Source organism: Pseudophryne corroboree, chromosome 1 (genome assembly GCF_028390025.1).
Source record: "Pseudophryne corroboree isolate aPseCor3 chromosome 1, aPseCor3.hap2, whole genome shotgun sequence".
NCBI classification, from domain to species: Eukaryota; Metazoa; Chordata; class Amphibia; order Anura; family Myobatrachidae; genus Pseudophryne; species Pseudophryne corroboree.
In genome coordinates this window covers 1008398739-1008419009 of record NC_086444.1, presented here as the reverse complement: position 1 = coordinate 1008419009, position 20271 = coordinate 1008398739, and the positions used below count along the sequence as shown (strand labels likewise).

The 20271-nt window shown below is 47.0% G+C and overlaps 1 protein-coding gene across 2 annotated transcripts in view; it reads right to left on the bottom strand.

The window, feature by feature from the left end:
- GALNT7 (polypeptide N-acetylgalactosaminyltransferase 7) overlaps positions 1–20271 on the bottom strand; it is a 364753-nt gene that overhangs the window by 166167 nt on the left and 178315 nt on the right. The gene's annotated exons all lie outside the window — the stretch shown is intronic.

Below are 20271 nucleotides of genomic sequence, written 5' to 3'. Positions count from 1 at the left end.
TCCTGGAAACATATATTTTCAGGGCCCTGACAACGTCAAGTAACTTGGAGTCCTCCAAGTCCCTAGTAGCCGCAGGTACCACAATAGGTTGGTTCATGTGAAAAACAGAAAACACCTTAAGGAGAAATTGAGGACGAGTCCTCAATTCTGCCCTGTCAGAATGAAAAATTAAGTAAGGGCTTTTATATGATAAAGCCGCCCATTCTGACACACGCCTGGCTGAAGCCAGGGCTAATAGAATCTTCACCTTCCATGTGAAATATTTTAATTCCACAGTGGTGAGTGGATCAAACCAATGTGACTTTTTAGGAAACTCAAAACAACATTGAGATCCCAAGGTGCCACTGGGGGCACAAAAGGAGGCTGTATATGCAGTACCCCTTTTACAAACGTCTGAACTTCAGGCACTGAAGCCAGTTCTTTCTGGAAGAAATTCGACAGGGTCGAAATTTGAACCTTAATGGACCCTAATTTTAGGCCCATAGACAGTCCTGTTTTCAGGAAATGTAGGAAACGACCCAGTTGGAATTCCTCTGTAGGGACCTTCTTGGCCTCACACCACGCAACATATTTTCGCCAAATGCGGTGAAAATGTTTTGCGGTTACATCCTTCCTGGCTTCGACCAGGGTAGGGATGACTTCATCTGGTATGCCCTTTCAGGATCCGGCGTTCAACTGCCATGCCGTCAAACGCAGCCGCGGTAAGTCTTGGAACAGACAAGGCCCCTGCTGGAGCAGGTCCTTTCTTAAAGGTAGAGGCCACGGTTCTTCCGTGAGCATCTCTTGAAGTTCCGGGTACCAAGTCCTTCTTGACCCATCCGGAACCACGAGTATCGTTCTTACTCATCTCCTTCTTATGATTCTCAGTACTTTTGGTATGAGATGCATAGGAGGGAACACATACCCTGACTGGTACACCCACAGTGTTACCAGAGCGTCCACCGCTATTGCCTGAGGGTCTCTTGACCTGGCGCAATATTTGTCTAGTTTTTTGTTCAGGCGGGACGCCATCATGTCCACCTTTGGTTTTTCCCAACGGTTTACAATCATGTGGAAGACTTCCCGCTGAAGTCCCCACTCTCCCGGGTGGAGGTTATGCCTGCTGAGGAAGTCTGCTTCCCAGTTTTCCACTCCCGGAATTAACACTGCTGAGAGTGTTATCACATGATTTTTCGCCCAGCGAAGAATCCTTGCAGTTTCTGCCATTTCCCTCCTGCTTCATGTGCCGCCCTGTCTGTTTACGTGGGCGACTGCCGTGATGTTGTCCCACTGGATCAATACCGGCTGACCTTGAAGCAGAGGTCTTGCTAAGCTTAGAGCCTTGTAAATTGCCCTTAGCTCCAGTATATTTATGTGGAGAGAAGTCTCCAGACTTGATCACACTCCCTGGAAATTTTTTCCTTGTGTGACTGCTCCCCAGCCACTCAGGCTGGCATCCGTGGTCACCAGGACCCAGTCCTGAATGTCGAATCTGCGGCCCTTTCATAGATGAGCACTCTGCAGCCACCGCAGAAGAAAACACCCTTGTCCTTGGAGACAGGGTTATCCGCTGATGCATCTGAAGATGCGATCCGGACCATTTTCCCAGCAGATTCCACTGAAAGGTTCTTGCGTGAAATCTACCGAATGGGATCGCTTTGTAAGAAACCACCATTTTTCACAGGACCCTTGTGCAATGATGCACTGATACTTTTCCTGGTTTTAGGAGGTTCCTGACTAGCTCGGATAACTCCCTGGCCTTCTTCTCCGGGAGAAAACATCCTTTTCTGGACTGTGTCCAGAATCATTCCTAGGAACATTAGACGTGTCGTCGGAAAAAGCTGCGATTTTGGAATATTTAGAATCCACTCGTGCTGTCGTAGAACTACTTGAGATAGTGCTACTCCGACCGCCAACTGTTCTCTGGACCTTGCCCTTATCAGGAAAGCGTCCATATTTCTTTTAGGAAGAATCATCATTTCGGCCATTACCATGGTAAAGACCCGGGGTGCCGTGGACAATCCAAACGGCAGCTTCTGAACTGATAGTGACAGTTCTGTACCACGAACCTGAGATACCCTTGGTGAGAAGGGCAAAATTTGGACATGTAGGTAAGCGTCCCTGATATCCAGTGACACCATATCGTCCTGGTTCGCTATCACTGCTCTGAGTGACTCCATCTTGATTTGAACCCTTGTATGTAATTGTTCAAATCTTTTAGATCTCACCGAGCCGTTTGGCTTCAGTACCACATATAGTGTGGAATAATACCCCTTCCCTTGTTGTAGGAGGGGTACTTTGATTATCACCTGCTGGGAATACAGCCTGTGAATTTTTTCCCAATACTGCCTCCCTGTCGGAGGGAGACGTTGGTAAAGCAGACTTCAGGAACTTGTGAGGGGAAGACGTCTCGAATTTCCAATATACACCTGGGATACTACGTGTAGGATCCAGGAGTCCACTTGCGAGTGAGCCCACTGCGTGCTGAAACTCTTGAGATGACCCCCCACCGCACCTGAGTCCGCTTGTATGGCCCCAGCGTCATGCTGCGGACTTGGCAGAAGCTGTGGAGGACTTCTGTTCCTGAGAATGGGCTGCCTGCTGCAGTCTTCTTCCCTTTCCTCTAACCCTGGGCAGATATGACTGGCCTTTTGCCCGCCTGTCTTTATGGGTACGAAAGGACTGAGACTGAAAAGACTGTGTCCTTTTCTGCTGAGATGTGACTTGGGGTAACAAAAGTGGATTTTCCAGCTGTTGCCATGGCCACCAGGTCCGATGGACCGCCCCTTTATACGGCAATACTTCCATGTGCCGTCTGGAATCTGCATCACCTGACCACTGTCGTGTCTATAAACATCGTCTGGCAGATATGGACATCACATCTACTCTTGATGCCAGAATGCAAATATCCCTCTGCGCATCTCGCATATATAGAAATGCATCCTTAAAATGCTCTATAGTCAATAAAATATTGTTCCTGTCAAGGGTATCAATATTTTCAGTCAGGAAATCCGACCAAGCCCCCCCAGCGCGGCACATCCAGGCTGAGGCGATTGCTGGTCGTAGTATAACACCAGTATGTGTGTATATACTTCTTAGGCTATTTTTCAGCTTCCTATCAGCTGGCTCCTTGAGGGCGGCCGTATCTGGAGACGGTAACGCCACTTGTTTTTATAAGCGTGTGAGCGCCTTATCCACTCTAAGGTGTGTTTCCCAACTCGCCCTCACTTCTGGCGGGAAAGGGTATACCTCCAATAATTTTCTATCGGAGGAAACCCACGTATCATCACACACTTTAATTTTTCTGATTCAGGAAAAACTACAAGTAGATTATTCCCACCCTACATAATACCATTATTTGTGGTACTTGTAGTATCAGAAATATGTAACACCTCCTTCATTGCCCTTAACATGTAACGTGTGGCCCTAAAGGAAAATACGTTTGTTTCTTCACCGTCGACACTGAAGTCAGTGTCCGTGTCTGTGTCGACCAACAGAGGTAAATGGGCGTTTTTACAAGCCCCTGACGGTGTCTGAGACGCCTGGACAGGTACTAATTTGTTTGCCGGCCGTCTCATGTCGTCAACCGACCTTGCATCGTGTTGACATTATCACGTAATTCCTAAATAAGCCATCCCTTCCGGTGTCGACTCCCTAGAGAGTGACATCACCAATACAGGCAATTTGCTCCGCCTCCTCACCAACATCGTCCTCCTACATGTTGACACACACGTACCGACACACAGCACACACACAGGGAATGCTCTGATAGAGGACAGGACCCCACTAGCCCTTTGGGGAGACAGAGGGAGAGTTTGCCAGCACACACCAAAAACGCTATAATTATACAGGGACAACCCCTTATACAAGTGTTTTCCCTTATAGCATTTTCACATATGTAATCATATCGCCAAATAAGTGCCCCCCCTCTCTGTTTTAACCCTGTTTCTGTAGTGCAGTGCAGGGGAGAGCCTGGGAGCCTTCCTCACAGCAGAGCTGAGCAGGAAAATGGCGCCGTGTGCTGAGGAGAATAGGCCCCGCCCCCTAAAACGGCGGGCTCTTCTCCCGGAGTTTGTGAGATCTGGCAGGGGTTAAATACATCCATATAGCCTCAAGGGCTATATGTGATGTATTTTAGCCATAAAAAAGGTATATAATACATTGCTGCCCAGGGCGCCCCCCCCAGCGCCCTGCACCCTCAGTGACCGCTGGTATGAAGTGTGCTGACAACAATGGCGCACAGCTGCAGTGCTGTGCGCTACCTTATGAAGACTGAAAGTCTTCTGCCGCCTGTTTCTGGACCTCTGGACCTCTTCAACTTCGGCATCTGCAAGGGGGGTCGGCGGCACGGCTCCGGGACGAACCCCAGGGTGAGACCTGTGTTCCGACTCCCTCTGGAGCTAATGGTGTCCAGTAGCCTAAGAAGCAAATCCATCCTGCACGCAGGTGAGTTTACTTCTCTCCCCTAAGTCCCTCGTAGCAGTGAGCCTGTTGCCAGCAGGACTCACTGAAAATAAAAAACCTAACTTAAACTTTTATTCTAAGCAGCTCAGGAGAGCCACCTAGATTGCACCCTTCTCGGCCGGGCACAAAAATCTAACTGAGGCTTGGAGGAGGGTCATAGGGGGAGGAGCCAGTGCACACCACCTGATCCTAAAGCTTTTATTATTGTGCCCTGTCTCCTGCGGAGCCGCTAGACCCCATGGTCCTGACGGAGTCCCCAGCATCCACTTAGGACGTTAGAGAAAAATGTCTACCCTTTTATTGAGGTCAGGCAAAGTGGTTCTTCTAACAAAATAAAGTGACTGGAGAAGTTTAACTTTAACTTCAGCTAGGGACAGGGTTGAGAATTTTTCCAATGGTATAAAATCACTTTAAGGAGCGGTAATAGGGGTATATTCAATTGAAGCTGAAACTGCAGTCTTGTTGGAAAGACGGCAGTTTTTGACTTTTTCCGGTCGGAAGGGGTTCCGACCTATTCAATCCCTGACTTTTTTTATCAGACAAGTCGGAGAATTCGACTTGTCGGAAAGCATGTGGATCGGCGGAATAGCTGCCGATCCGCGTGTTTCTGTCGGAAACGGGGCCAAATCCGACAGGTTTTGGTTCCGTTTCCGACCATCTCAATCCCACTTTAAAAAAAGTCGGATGGAGATGAGGATGCTGAGAGCAGCGGGGAGTAGGGGAAGAGCAGCGGCTACAGCAGCGTAGCCGGAGGATGGGGCACCACCGCCGCTCACGGCAGCGTCTTCCCGGCTCCAGCAAGCAAGGTCCCGCTTGCCGGAGCCGGGTGGACGCTGCTGTGAGGTCTGGCGGTGGTGCCCCATCCTCCGGCTACGCTGCTGTAGCCTCTGCTCTCTTCCATCTCCCCGCTGCTCTCCCCCTCTCAGCACCTTCATCTCAATCCAATTTATTTTAAAGTCGGATTGAGATGATCATTCAATAGGTCCTGTCGGATCCATTCCGACAAATTCATGTCGGAATGGATCAGACTTTAATTGAATATACCCCTTAGTCTTGTCAGATTTATTTCTAAGTCCCAATTCTGGAAATTGGTACAGAAACATGCTAAGGGGTCTGGGAATAAACGGACCAAATAGATATTATTTATAAAAATTATTATTTTATTCCAGAAACTCTTGATTTTTCCCAGAGGTCAGTGCCAGAGGAAATGCATGAACCTAGCAGAGGAAATATGACATTTCTGGCATTCGCCATTCTCAAAAATGATCATGTGTTTTTGCTGGGCCGGTGAGATGTAGGCTCTAAAAATAGTTCTAATGTGAACCTCTTGAAGGTACGATTATTGCAATGTACGTAGAGTCAAAATGCTGAAACAAACCATCCTTGACTACCAATGAAGGCACCATCCCAAAGTAATATTGTTTTATCCTTTTGTATGGTGGAGGAAACGTTTACTAACAGAGTACACATGTTTAGTTTTATATGATATAGAGAAAATATGACACAATAAAGAAATAAAGGAATCAGATGAGGCAGAGGATTATATGGCGGGGTGGGGGGGGGGGGAGAAGATATATAGTGTCTCGTTTGTAGGAACATAGAAACGTTAGTGCGTGTGATATTGTTGAGCTTTCATAGCTGAGAGAAGGTAAGGCAAGTAACACCTGCTATAGCTACAAAATGCAGCACTTGGAATGTTTATGCACTATGAAACTTCAGGACTCTAAACAGTCTGTGGTTAATGAACTAATGAGCAACAAAGTTACAGCTATGCTGTTAGTCCAACAGGGAAATCAGCACATGTGCAGAAAGTGGAATCACTGCTATAAAAATACCATAGCTGATACAAAGGTGTCTTATGTCTGAGGATGCCGCTGATTGAGCGATTGAAGGTGTGGAAATGCGTTACATTACAGCCCCCCTACAGTGTTTGGACTACTGACAGAGAGCCGACCTGCATGTACAGGAAACCGCCTCTGCCATTCATTTCTATCTGGAGCGCCAAGCCAGAGCTGTGCTTAAAGGATTCAACCAGCAGCCGGGAGCATCCTAATAAGAAGAGGTATATGTGTAGTACCTATGGACACTGCAAGATAAGGAGCCTTTATTATCACTATGCTGTGAGATGTCCAGAAAGAACGTTCTCTCTGTGCACAGTTATAAAACTGCAGAGCTGTAGTCGCAACTTAGTGAACCATCATAATCAGCCTTAAAGTGATTAATATTTGCTGCTATATGGACAAATCCTTGAATTGGTCTCCTGGGGAGTGGTGTTATATACAAAAGCTCATACTATACAGCATTTTATATATTGTGGGTTTTTAATATGTTTTCTGTCCAGTCGACTATGGGGTATACTATATTAATATTTGAATACATTGAATTTGTGTTTTTTAATACTTTACAAGTGCATGTGTCATTGAATTATCTCTGATTTGTGTTTTTCTTTTAAGGGGTTGAGCATTCCCCTCTCTGATACAGCTGCTAGGTAAAGGGATTTTTTACAGGGTAAACCAGGCGCTTTTTCATTTTTGTGTCTATCTACAGATGGTGATCCTATGAGAAGGCTTAATGGTTCCACTGCTACTTAGTGGTGATTTTGTACTCTACTCGCATCATAAGGATACTTAACCACTTAACCAGTGGCGGCTGCAGGGAAGAGCAAGAAAGCACATATGAACATACATGCAGGGATGTACGTCACATATGTGCTGGCTGCAGGTGTCGGGAATTGGCAGCGCTGCGTATCTTCTTACAGCCGCCGCTGAACCCGGGCCTCAGCATTCAGCATAGCACCTCCTGCTGATCCCGCCGCCGGCTTACCTTTGGCTAGTTTTCACAAGAGTCTGGGGAAAGTCTTTGAAGGAGAGTGGAGCCGAATGCAGCATCCTGGGTTCAGAGTCGGCTGGAAGACACGCAGTGCTGCTGATCCCCGGACACCTGCAGCCAGCACATACGCTACATACATCCCTGCATGTATGTTCACATGTGCTATCCCGATCCCCCCCCCCCACCATTGACAATTTTTCCCTTCATAACCATTCATGAAATTGTTTTTTTTCTCATTTAATATAGTTTCAAAATATATATTAAAAATATTTAAATATTATACATATGCACATTAAATATTATATTTTGCACATCTGCAGAACGGTTTTCCTCGTCAAAAACTGAGAGACACAGTGGGGCGGCGTGGTCGCATGTGATCTAACAATGCCAGTTAAGTGGTTAATTATTATGGGACCGCTCAAAATTCTCACATACTACACATGACATTGCAGGAAATGCAAGTTATAAGTTTGTCCCTTACAACATAGACTCATTAATAGAGCAGTCACGGATGGACCTTGCAGTACCACACAGCTCTACAATTCAGATTCTTTGTGCATTTCAACTAAGACAATTCCATGTCCTCTAATTGTATTCCTAAAACAACATTTACAGGTTTTCTATCTAAAGAAATGGGCTGTGACCCACAATTTATTAATTGAACTGGAAACTATAACCACTTTTATAAAACATGGGGCCTAATTCAGACTGGATCGCTGCATCGGCAACGATCGCAGTCTGAAGCCCTTTGCGGAGTGCGCGTGCGCACCCCGGAAGCCCAGTGAGATACACTGGGCTGTGGTCGCCACTGCCTGATTGACAGGCAAAGGTGGTTGCGGGGTGGGAGGGGGTGCGCCAACGGCGTTAGAACTCCGTTGGCGGGGTGCACTCCAGACAATGCAGGCATGTCCAGACCATTGTGGGGGTGGGCCGCGGTGGTTTCGTGATGTCGCACGCAGCCGCTGCGACCCGGGACGCAGCGGGTAGCCGCCTGCCAGCCCTCAGGGGCTGCGCAGGCAGGGAGCTACTTGCCAGGTGCGAAAGCATGGCCGCTGTGCGATGATTTTGCACCCTTGCGGGGGGTAGGGCCTGACATGCGGGGTGCATGTCAGAGAAACTGATCATAGATGTGCTAAATTTAGCACATCTACGATCAGATCTGAATTACCCCCATAGTCCACACCAATACTGAAGAAATATTATTATTATTACCAGCTATTTATATAGCGCACACATATTCCTCAGTGCTGTACAGAGATTATTTGTCCATTCACATCAGTCCCTGCCCCAGTAGAGCTTACAATGTATATTCCCTATCACATGTACACACAGACACATTCACACTAGGCTTTATTTTTTTGTTGGGAGCCAATTAACCTACCAGTATATTTTTGGATTGTGGGAGGAAACCGGAGCAAAGTACGGGGAGAATATACAAACTAAAGAAGATTTGTACTATTACAGTGTTGGATTATTTATATCCAGAAAGACTGTTAAATTAATTCTACTGCCACACCTACGCCTACGAGATCCTTATCTTTCTACTATCCATATGACAGAATACCTAGTTATTGTAATGAAGCATGTAATGCATTACAAACTGTACATACTGTTAAGTAATTTGCATAGCTAACTGTACCAGTTCTTAGGTGGTTCCTCATTCTGCGCTCTCACAACAGGAAGCTCTATTTTACTAAGCATGAAATCAGAATTGCTAAATATTTGACAAAGATCACTGCCTCCTGAATACAGAAACATACAATTTGATGGCAGATAAGAGTCACACGATCCATATAGTCTGCCCATTTGTATTCCTAAAAAGCTCAGACACTGGGGCAGATGTACTAAGCATTGGAGAGTGATAACGTGGAGATATATTAGCCAATCAGCTCCTAACTGTCATTTTCAAACACAGCATGTAACATTACAGTTATGAGCTGATTGGCTGGTACTTTATCCATACTTCCCAACTGTCCTGATTACAGCGGGAGAACCCCACTATTCAGACACTGTCCCGCCCACGGAAAGTTGGGGGAGCCTTTGGTCACTGCTTCTCTGTACAGCAAAGCAGCGAGTGATTCCTGAATAGATGCCGTGCACACACAGCATTTAAACAGTGCAGGGAGGTGAGCACATGAAAAAAAAAATAACGGAGGTTCATGCCACAAGGTCCTCCCACCTGTGGCCATGTCCTCCCACCCGAGGTCACGCCTCCTTTTAACCAAGCCCCCTTTTCAGCCGCGCACACCAGAGTCGTACACACATCAGTTGTTGGGAGGTATGCTTTATCTGTCTCCAAGACTTAGTACATCTCCCCCACTATCTTGATCCTTATGCTAGCCATATATCAGACCAACTTTTCTCCAACACTCCAAACTTCCAACCATCCAACTAAAACAGTGCCCCACACATCTCACCAACTTTTTACCAGTGCTCCACACATCTAACCAACTTTTCATCAGACCAACCAACCTTCCAACTTCTGTCCAACTTGTGATGTCACCGAAGTAGGCGGACAGTGCCTGCCTACAGTTCTTCAGTTTTGTTTTGTTTTTTTCATTTCAAAACATGCAGAAGTGTCTTTTTTTCAGTGAAACTGGGCTTTTCTTTCACCACCATACATTTATTAGATTTACTTATTTTTATACTGAACTATGGATACCAGCATGGTTGGGCTGCCAAGGCAAATATATATATATATATACATATATACCAGATGTAGATATTCGGCACTCCCAATGTAGTAAAATGTACAGCTTGCCTGGTGCCCTCCTGACCTTCAAAAAGCAAACATATCACAAACGATAGGCGGCACTCTAGGACTTTTCAAAAATCAAGAACATACGTGACCCTGTTCTGACAGCTTAACGTTTCGGTTTAATGTAACCCCCTCCAAAGCATAACCAGCCTCGGGCTCTTCGAGCCGATCCTGGTTCTAAAAATCCGGGGGAAAAACGGACAGGGGATCCCCCGTATTTTTAAAACCAGCACCGGGCTCTGCGCCTGGTGCTGGTGCAAAAAATACGGGGGACAAAAAGAGTAGGGGTCCCCTATATTTTTTACACCAGCATCGGGCTCCACTAGCTGGACAGATAATGCCACAGCCGGGGGTCACTTTTATACAGTGCCATGCGGCCGTAGCATTAAATATCCAACTAGTCACCCCTGGACGGGGTACCCTGGGGGAGTGGGGACCCCTTCAATCAAGGGGTCCCCCCCAGCCACCCAAGGGCCAGGGGTGAAGCCCGAGGCTGTCCCCCCCATCCAAAGGCTGCGGATGGGGGGCTGATAGCCTTGAGAAAATTGAAAGAATATTGTTTTTTCCAGTAGTACTACAAGTCCCAGCAAGCCTCCCCCGCAAGCTGGTACTTGGAGAACCACAAGTACCAGTATGTGGGAGAAAAACGGGCCCGCTGGTACCTGTAGTTCTAATGGAAAAAAAATACCCAAATAAAAACAGGAAACACACACCGTGACAGTAAAACTTTATTTCACACATGTCGACACACACATACTTACCTATGTTGACACAAAGCAGTCGGTCCTCTTCTCCAAGTAGAATCCACGGGTACCTGAAAATAAAAGATAATTATACTCACCTGATCCAGGGTCCAGAGTATAATCCACGTACTTGGCAAAACAACAAACCGAACACCCGGACCAAACGGACTGAAAGGGGTCCCATGTTTACACATGGGACCCCTTTCCACGAATGCAGAGACACCCCCGTGACCCCGTGCGTGCGTGTCACAGTGTGTGTGCGTGCGTGTCACAGTATGTGTGCGTGCGTGTCACAGTATGTGTGCACGTGCGTGTCAGTGTGTGCGTGTCAGTGTGCGTGCATGTCAGTGTGTGTGCGTGCGTGTCAGTGTGCGTGCGTGTCACAGTGTGTGTGTGTGCATGTCACAGTGCGTGTGCGTGCGTGTCACAGTATGTGTGTGCACGTGCGTGTCAGTGTGTGCACGTGCGTGTCAGTGTGTGCGTGTCACAGTGAGTGTGCGTGCGTGTCACAGTGTGTGTGCGTGTCACAGTGTGTCTGTGCGTGCATGCCAGTGTTTGTCTAATACCATGTGTATATACAGCTGCCGCTGCCGGGTTGACAGGGGCAGCTTGTTTGTTTGCTTGTGACCTCTAATGGGGTATATGCTGCAGCCTGGTGGGAAGGCCGACATGCAGCAGCGCCGGGTGCCCGTTGCTGATGGGGTGCGGACAGGGGATCACTCCTGCGGCTGGTGATCGCGGGCGGGGTGACAGCCGCCGGGTGTCCGCTGCTGATGGGGTGCGGACAGGGGATCACTCCTGCGGCTGGTGATCGCGGGCGGGGTGACAGCCGCCGGGTGTCCGCTGCTGATGGGGCGCGGACAGGGGATCACTCCTGCGGCCGGCGTGACAGGCGCCGGGTGTCCGCTGCTGATGGGGTCCGGGTAGGGGAACACCACTGCTGGGTTTGGTAATGCGGGGGTTTGTAGGGTAGGTGCCGGGTGACCTCTGACAAGGGTGCAGGCAGGGGGACACAGCTGCTGCAGGCGGTGAACACTGTTGAGGTGCGCCAGTGCAACAGGGGCACTGAATTCTCTCCTCCCGCTCAGCCGCTGCGTCTGACAGGGATTCCGATGAAGAAGTAGGTGTCCGCCTACTTATCGTTCAGTTCCCCCTACACCTGAACGATGAGTTGGGAAAATCAAACAGGTTTGATTTTCCCAACTAGTTGGACAGACCGTTTCTGGCCGTTTTTTAGCGTGTGGGAGCAAACGGCTGATAATCGTTTGCTCCCACACACTGCCTGATTATCTTTACAACCAGCCAACTAGTTGGCTGGTTGGAAAGATATCGTCCTGATGTATGGCCAGCATAAAGGGTAGATTTACTAAAGCTTCTAAACATACAATTGGTGGTGTTGCCATAGCAATCAATCAGATTCTATCAATTTCTAGAACACAAGAGAAATTATAGCTAGACTCTGACTGGTGGCTATGGGCAACACCACCACTTGTCTGTTTTAGAAGCTTTAGCAGCAGTGACCAACCTGCGGCTCTCAAGCTGCATGCAGCTCCCACCTACACTCCCGACACTGAAGATGCAGCTAATACCCCTTTCACAATGCACAAATAACCCGGTATCGACCCGGCATATTGCCGGGTCGACATGGGTCGGCGTGCGGTGTGAAAGGGGCATAGCCGAAATCGCGGGTCGCCTGACCCAGCAATTCAACTCGGGAATAAAGCAGTGTTATACCCGGGTTGAATACCGGGTCAGTGGCTGCGTAAACGGGCTCCCGGGTCGATGCTTCCCGGGACCCGTTTACTACAGCAGGGAGAGGCGACGCGGAGATGACCCCCCTTTTTTACCGGTTACCACCATCACATGGTCCGGTCCAGGCTGTAATGCGATGTTCCTTGAGTCCTGTTGGAGATAGAGCGCTATATAAATAAAATTATTATTATTATAATTATTATTCCTGACACTGGCGCCAGCCCATCTTTGTTTGTCCCTGTCTCTACGGCCCGGGCCACCTAGGAATAGTAGCAGGTAGCCAAGCAGGAAGAATCGCCAGGCACTTAGTCTGCTTTAGGAAGCTTCACTGTCCGTTTGCTTACTGTCATACAGGTGAGGGTGGTTGCCAGTGACCAGAAGGGGTAGAGGAAAGAGATAGAGGGGGAGGTTGCTGAGACACAGAGTAAAGGGGGAGCAGACAGAGTGAAGAGGGAGCAGGCCGAGAGGCACAGAGTGAAGGGGGAGCAGGCCGAGAGGCACAGAGTGAAGGGGGAGCAGGCCGAGAGGCACAGAGTGAAGGGGGAGCAAGAAGAGAGACACAGAACATAGGGGGAGCAGGCTGAGAGGCACAGAGTGAACGGTGGGATGCTGAGAGGCACAGAGTGAACTGTGGGATGCTGAGAGGCACAGAGTGAACGGTGGGATGCTGAGAGGCACAGAGTGAACGGTGGGATGCTGAGAGGCACAGAGTGAACGGTGGGATGCTGAGAGGCACAGAGTGAAGGGGAATCAGGCTTAAAGACAAAGAGGGAGATTCAAATGTTTGAAAAGACAGTTGGTAGTATGATTTTTCCTATTAATAGACAGGAAAAAACAGACACCCAACCGATTTTTCAAACATTTGAATCTCCCCCGTTGAGTGAAGGTGGGAGGCTGAGAGTCACAGAGTGAAGGGGTGAGGCACAGAACGAAGGGAAAGGGGGGGGAAATAAGAGACACTGAGTGAACGGTGGGAGGCTGAGAGGCACAAAGTGAAGGGGAAGCAGGCTTAGATACACAAGATGAAGGGTGGGAGGCTGAGAGGCACAGAGTAAAGGGGGAGCAGGCTGAGAGACACAAAGTGAAGGGGAAGCAGGCTTAAAGACAAAGAGTATAAGGGGACCAGGCTGAGAGACACAGAGTAAAGGGGTGGGGCACATAATGAAGGGAGGGGGGGGGGGCAGGCTGAGAGGCACAGAGTGAAGGGTATCAGACTGGAAGACACAGAGGTGGGATGCTGAGAGGCACAGAGTGAAGGGGGCAGTCTGAAAGACACAACAGTGGGATGCTTAGAGGCACAGAGTGAAAGGTGGGAGGCTGAGAGGCACATAGTGAAGGGGGAGGCTGGCTTGTTACAGTGTATGTTATGTGGATCTGGACTGTTTCAGTATTTATCGCCCCAGTGTAATTTAAAACGGGGATGTGACACATGGTCATGCTCTTACAAATGTCATACTGAAGGCAGGCGCACAAAAATGGGGCATTGCCTTGTGCCAGTTAGGCCACTCCCAATTTTGCGCACGGACCACGGTTCTAATAGTGAATAAAACTTTAAGGCAGGGGTGGCCAATAAGTCAGAGGGAAAGAACCCAAAAATATATGTAGTCAAGCCAAATAATCTGTATCATTTGCGCGCCGCAAATGATACAGATTATTTGGCTTGACTACATATATTTTTGGGTTCTTTCCCTCTGACTTATTGGCCACCCCTGCCTTAAAGTTTTATTCACTATTAGAACAGCCTTACATATATCCCAAGCACTGGCGTATTTAAAATGGGTGCAGTGTGTGCGGTGTACATGCTTTATACCCATGTGCAAAGCAAAAGAGAAGGAGAAACTCTGGGGTAGATTTATCAAAACGTAATTATCATTCCTTAAATAAGAGTACCAGCTTCACTGCATTATCATGTTGAAGAGGGTCCTCTCCTCGTCAGCATGTATGATCCAGGCTGCATCCAATATGAGAGTGCATTATATCAACCTGCCGGTGATACACCACCTTCCACATCAAATGTGTGCATCACCAGGTTAAGTGTGTTGTGCACATGCGCCGGCTCTCACACGAAAGGCATGCCGTGAGTATGTGACGGCGCCGTCACCATTTCCCAGCATGCCCTGCACTAGTGAGCCAGCTCATGCACAGTTGAATGTTTATGGACGCCACAACAGAAGCGCGGTGGCGCTGCCCATAGTAGGGGGGTGATGGATGGCACCAGGTAGTATTCTGTCCTCAAGTCTGCAGATAACGGTTTTGTTAGACAGACTCTCACTACAATCACCTCAGCGGGAGGGCACTGGTAATACATGACCAATAAAGTTTATTGACAAAGGACATAAAAAAAATTAAAAAAAGCTGACAGGAGACCTGCACCGCCATATCAGGCAGGTGATCTCCGACAGAGGTAAAACCGAAACAGGCACTCACAACGTAAGATGATACACCACTTAACTGAGGATTTTTCCTTTCAAAACTGTTAATAACATTGTTTAAAAAAAATAAAAAATAATAATGTTTAAAAATTATTTTTTTCAATATTTAAACATTATATTTTGCACATCTGCAGAATGAATCTCCTCATCAAAAACGGGGGGACAGGGTGGGACGGCGCAGTCGCATGAGATCTGACCATGCCAGTTAAGTGGTTAAGGAGCATATCTGTATTCTAATTAAATGATAGAAGCACCGATAATGGGAATGTCGCATAACGCCCAAGCCTTGCAGCCCGCATCACGGTGTTCATATATCATGGGATGCGCTATCTGCAGCACATAATGTGTGTGGATAGCGCACCATTCCCATAACATTTGTTCATAAATCTACCCCTCAGTACCTTGATGCACTGCAGGTGGGGCACATAAACAATGTAGAGAGATTTAGCTGACTGGATATCCAAACTGAAATCTAAATTGCAGTGTAAAAATAAACCTTTCCCGCATTTGTGGGCTACGTGCACAAGCAGCCAGTATTTACTCTGCAGGGTATCTACGCCACTAGCATTGCAAAATGGTTTGTCCAGGTATAAAGTTAGTCTTTATTTTTTGCTTTGATGCCAACTCAGAATCAGCCCCATTATGGGGGGGGGGGGGAATACATTTGCTCAGGATATTTTTTTTTCCTGATTGTTTTAATTCACATTTGCCCAGACAGTAATCCAACTAAAACAAGTATTACCATCTTTATGGTATATACTTTTGTGTATTGTTATTCCTATGGCCATTTGATTATAGGGGTGGTCTTCAGTTTGCCGGCAGTTGGGCTCCCGGCGACCAGCATACCGGCGCCGGAATCCCGACCTCCGGCATACAGACAGTGAAAACACAGCAGTGAAAACACATAGGGGGTCATTCTGATCCGTTCGCACACGATTCTTTGTTGCCATGCGAACGGGTCGGAACTGCGCATGCGCAGCGTGTGCATTGCACACGTGCGTCGTTGCCCGGTGACGTACAGCAAAAAAAGAAGACGCAGCGCCGATCGCAAGAAGAATGACAGCGGAGAGGCGTGCTAGGGCGGATACTCACCGTTGGATGCCGTTTTCGAGGAGTGGTCGTCCGAAAGCAGGTGTGTCCAGGCAAACGGAGGGCGGATGTCTGACATCAAAGCCGGGAGTAACGTCGCTGAATTTGTCGCACAGGGTAAGTAGAACCATCCTTACTCTTCAGCAGCACAAAACTTTTTTAGCTTAGCAAGGCTGCAAAAGCGAACGCAGCCCTGCTAAGCTAAAATACACTCCCTCATAGGCGTGGATTAGTTGATTGCACCAGCAGCAAAAAGTTGGACTTGGAATGACCACCAAAGGTCTCTGAACTTATCACGGATTCTGTGGGACCAGTTAAATTAGGCGTTCGCCCCCTGCTGGCCAACTACACGAATATTGGAGCTATTCAATTGTCGATCCAATCAGGTGCCCATTACCATGTAATGTGACTGACAGTTCTGGGTTTAGCTGCACAAATCCATCTAAAGTTCTCATTAGGGAGTCTAAAAGTCTGGGATTAAGCGCTTTGGATGCCCAAACTACAGACTTTTCACACATTTTTATCTCACACTTTCTGAGAAAAAATGTGTGCGTTGTGGCTAATAGGCGTCTGTCCGGAGCAGGCGTCTTGGACATTGAATTGGTTCCTTTGTGTTATCACCCAAAAATAGATTTTTTGGGGGGGCGAAAAAGACGGGGGCTAATTGGATAGCATGATAAACTATAATATTTCCATTTTATGCCACTTTCGCTATAATGCCAATTTTGGCCTGTGTTTTAAGAGGTTGGTATAAAACCAGGAACTTTACTGCAAACAACAGCAAGTGAACTCTATCAGCAAACCAATCTTTTAAATCTCCATAAAATATAAACATGAAAAAACACAGACTAAAATAGAGGCACTTAGGGAGGTATTTTAACAAAATTCAGAGAGAGATAAAGGGGCAGATTTATTAAGCCTGCTGAAGTGATAAAGTGGAAGGCGATAACGCACCAGCCAGTCAGCTCCTAAAGGGGGGTACACACGGAGAGATCAGTGCTGACTAGATTGCTTAGAAGCACGGATCTCTCCGTGTGTATGCCCCACAGCGATAGCCCCGCGCGTCACTATCGCTGGTACTAGACTGGCACAATCTAGCAGGTCGCTCATTTCACCGCTGGATGAAATGAGCGCCCACCCCACGTTCAGCACTCATTGCGCTGTGCTGAGCGGGGGGAGAGATGTGTGCTGAGCGGTCTGTGACAAATCACTCAGCACACATCTCTCCCTGTGTGTACGGGGCTTGACTGTCATTTTTTAAACCCATCCTATAACATGTGTTAAATTCCATTATTTTAAATAAACATTTTCATACCAGTGTTATTATATATTACGGACGCAGGAGCTGATTGGCGGGTGCATTATCACCTTTCACTTTATCACTTCACCAGGCTTAATAAATCTGCCCCAAAATTCTGAGAGATAAAGTACCAGCCAATCAACTTATGCACTACATTTTAAAAGCTGTGTTTCAAAAATGTCAGTTAAGAGCTGATTGGTTGGTACTTTATCTCTCACAATATTATCTATCTCTAATGGTGTGTACACACTGAGATTTTTTCTTACGATTTTGACTATATAGTCAAAATCGTAAGAAAAGTTAGTGCAGATCGCAAGGTGAAAGTCACCTTGCGATCCCGATTCGATGCTGATGCGCGGTCGGCATCGCAAGAATATATAGACTGTGCAGGCAAGTCAATTTTGACTATCTCTATAGAAGAGATAGTCAAAATTGACACTTAGCCAAAATCGTACATAGTCAGTATCGCAAGCACACTCATTATGTGCTTGCGATGCCGACCTAGCCGTCGCATAGTGAGAATTGGGCATAACCCGAATCTCAACGTGTGTATGGGCCATAAGCTTTGATAACACCCCTCTCCCCCACCTCCCCTTGATGTTTTTATATGAGTACAGAAAACTATTCAGGGGCTGTAGGTAACAGCAGTCTGAGAATGAATCTCTACGTCGATAGAATATACTGGGGGTTGTGGTTCAGTACTAGCTGCATACTAACTAACTGCAAAGTACAAAGAAAATGTGTTTCACTTTGATAACAAAAGGAAAAGAGGGAAAAACAACACTTTACATGTTACATTTCTTCTGTACACAATTTAGAAAGACATTACTTCTAATCACACATAGCCGTTACCACTGAGAACAGTGACTGAAAGCATGCTTCCACATTGCAGCACTCTGACAAAGGCCAGAAACCATCTGCTCTGTGATGTATTTCTAAGGAGGGAGGAGGGGTACGCAGAGGAAGCTGACAACGGATGCCTTCAGAGACAGCTATACAGGCAAGACAGACAGCAACAAATGTTTGATTCTTACAGCAGGCAGAAAAGCCATCTCCTGAAAATGAACCGGACAGAAACGCATGGTATTCGTTCGGGAGCATCTGCAAGCAATTTAGAAGAGTGTATTTTTGTTGTTGTTTGTTTTAGTTGCCCAATAGTGAAAACTGGGAGTCAGTCCAATGAAAGTACCATGTATAGTGGTCACATGCATCACACAGGGTGATCTAAGAGAACTGTAAATAACGGCAGTAATCGTAGGACAGAAAATGCCATAACAATGCGTCCTATATGTACAGTTTGCATGTTCTCTATATGTTCCAGTGGGTTTTCCCGCCTCTCCAGTTCCATTGACACAATGGTAGGGTCATACTTGCCTACCTGACCCTCTCCATGAGGGAGAAAATGCTCTGTTCCTGGACTTTCCTGGTAATGTATGATTGCCATCACCTGTGGTGAAACACCTTTCTTATTAATTACCTAGTTCACCACAGGTGATGGCAATCACACATTACCAGGAAAGTCCAGGAACAGAGCATGTTCTCCCTCATGGAGAGGGTCAGGTAGGCAAGTATGGGTAGGGTACATATATGGTATCTGACTTTAAAGCGCTATGTTCACTTATTTATGAAAGCATCATGAACTCGGCACAGAACAGGAGACAAAGGGGGTAATTCCAAGTTGATTGCAGCAGGATTTTTGATAGCAATTGGGCAAAACCATGTGCACTGCAGGGGAGGCAGATATAACATGTGTAGAGAGAGTAAGATTTGGGTGGGTTATTTTGTTTCTGTGCAGGGTAAATACTGGCTGCTTTATTTTTACACTGCAATTTAGATTGCAGATTGAACTCACCACACCCAAATCTAACTCTCTCTGCACATGTTATATCTGCCTCCCCTGCAGTGCACATGGTTTTGCCCCACTGCTAAAAAATTTCCTGCTGCGATCAACTTGGAATTACCCCCAGTGTACATTGGTGTAATAAAAATGCATGCTGGATGCATGATCCATATGCTGGGCAGTTTATGGTCACACACATGTGGATTCAGCACCTTAAGTGGTCTCGTTATTAAACCTCTCCTCGATTGTTTATGTGGAAATGGCCGTTTCTGTATGAATAATTCAGTTACTTAATGAGGGCATTTAACAGGGGCAATACCTCAGATCTCTCAGATGTCTACCCCACGTGCCTCTTACAACCACTTTTCCCATAGTCCTGTATGGGAACGGCCGCGTGGCCGAGCAGAGGGCTCTCTTCAGAAGTATCGATCCTCCTGGCTGTTTTTGACCGCCGTGCAGAAAGCACAGGTTTTCGTATTCGTTATTGGAGCTGCTGCCACGGCATAAAAACATGAATAGCTCCTGAAAATCACTCCTCATTGCGACAATATGCGGGGGGAAAAGAATGACACTTTTCACGTCCCAACCACCACCAATACTAAATAAGCCCTTTCTAGCTGAATGAAGGTGTGCAAATAGGGCCTTAAAAGCTTGTTATGGGATGTTAGGCAGCAGATAACATTCTGGAAAGAACAAAAGTGTAAATGAATGTACATGTCTGAAAAAACAGCCAATTTATGGTAATCTAAAATGAGACTAATCTATAACCCCCCACCACCCCACACACACTTACTAACTGCCCTGGGAGTGACGTGTAACAATACTCTCCTTATACTTCTGAGAGCACTTTGTAGGTCAAGTGAGAAAGACAGCGGCCCATGGAGCACTACAACATCTCACAGTCATCCCAGGTCAGCAGCCTGGCTTCAGGGCACGCTACAGCATTGTGGTAGCGACACTTCCTGTTTACAGGATGCGATACGTGAATTCTTGCTGGAGAGCTGTGCAGTGCTGTACTGGGAATCATTTCCATGGGTGTCAGGTATTATAGTACATGTTCTCTTTGGGACTGACTGAATAGGTGC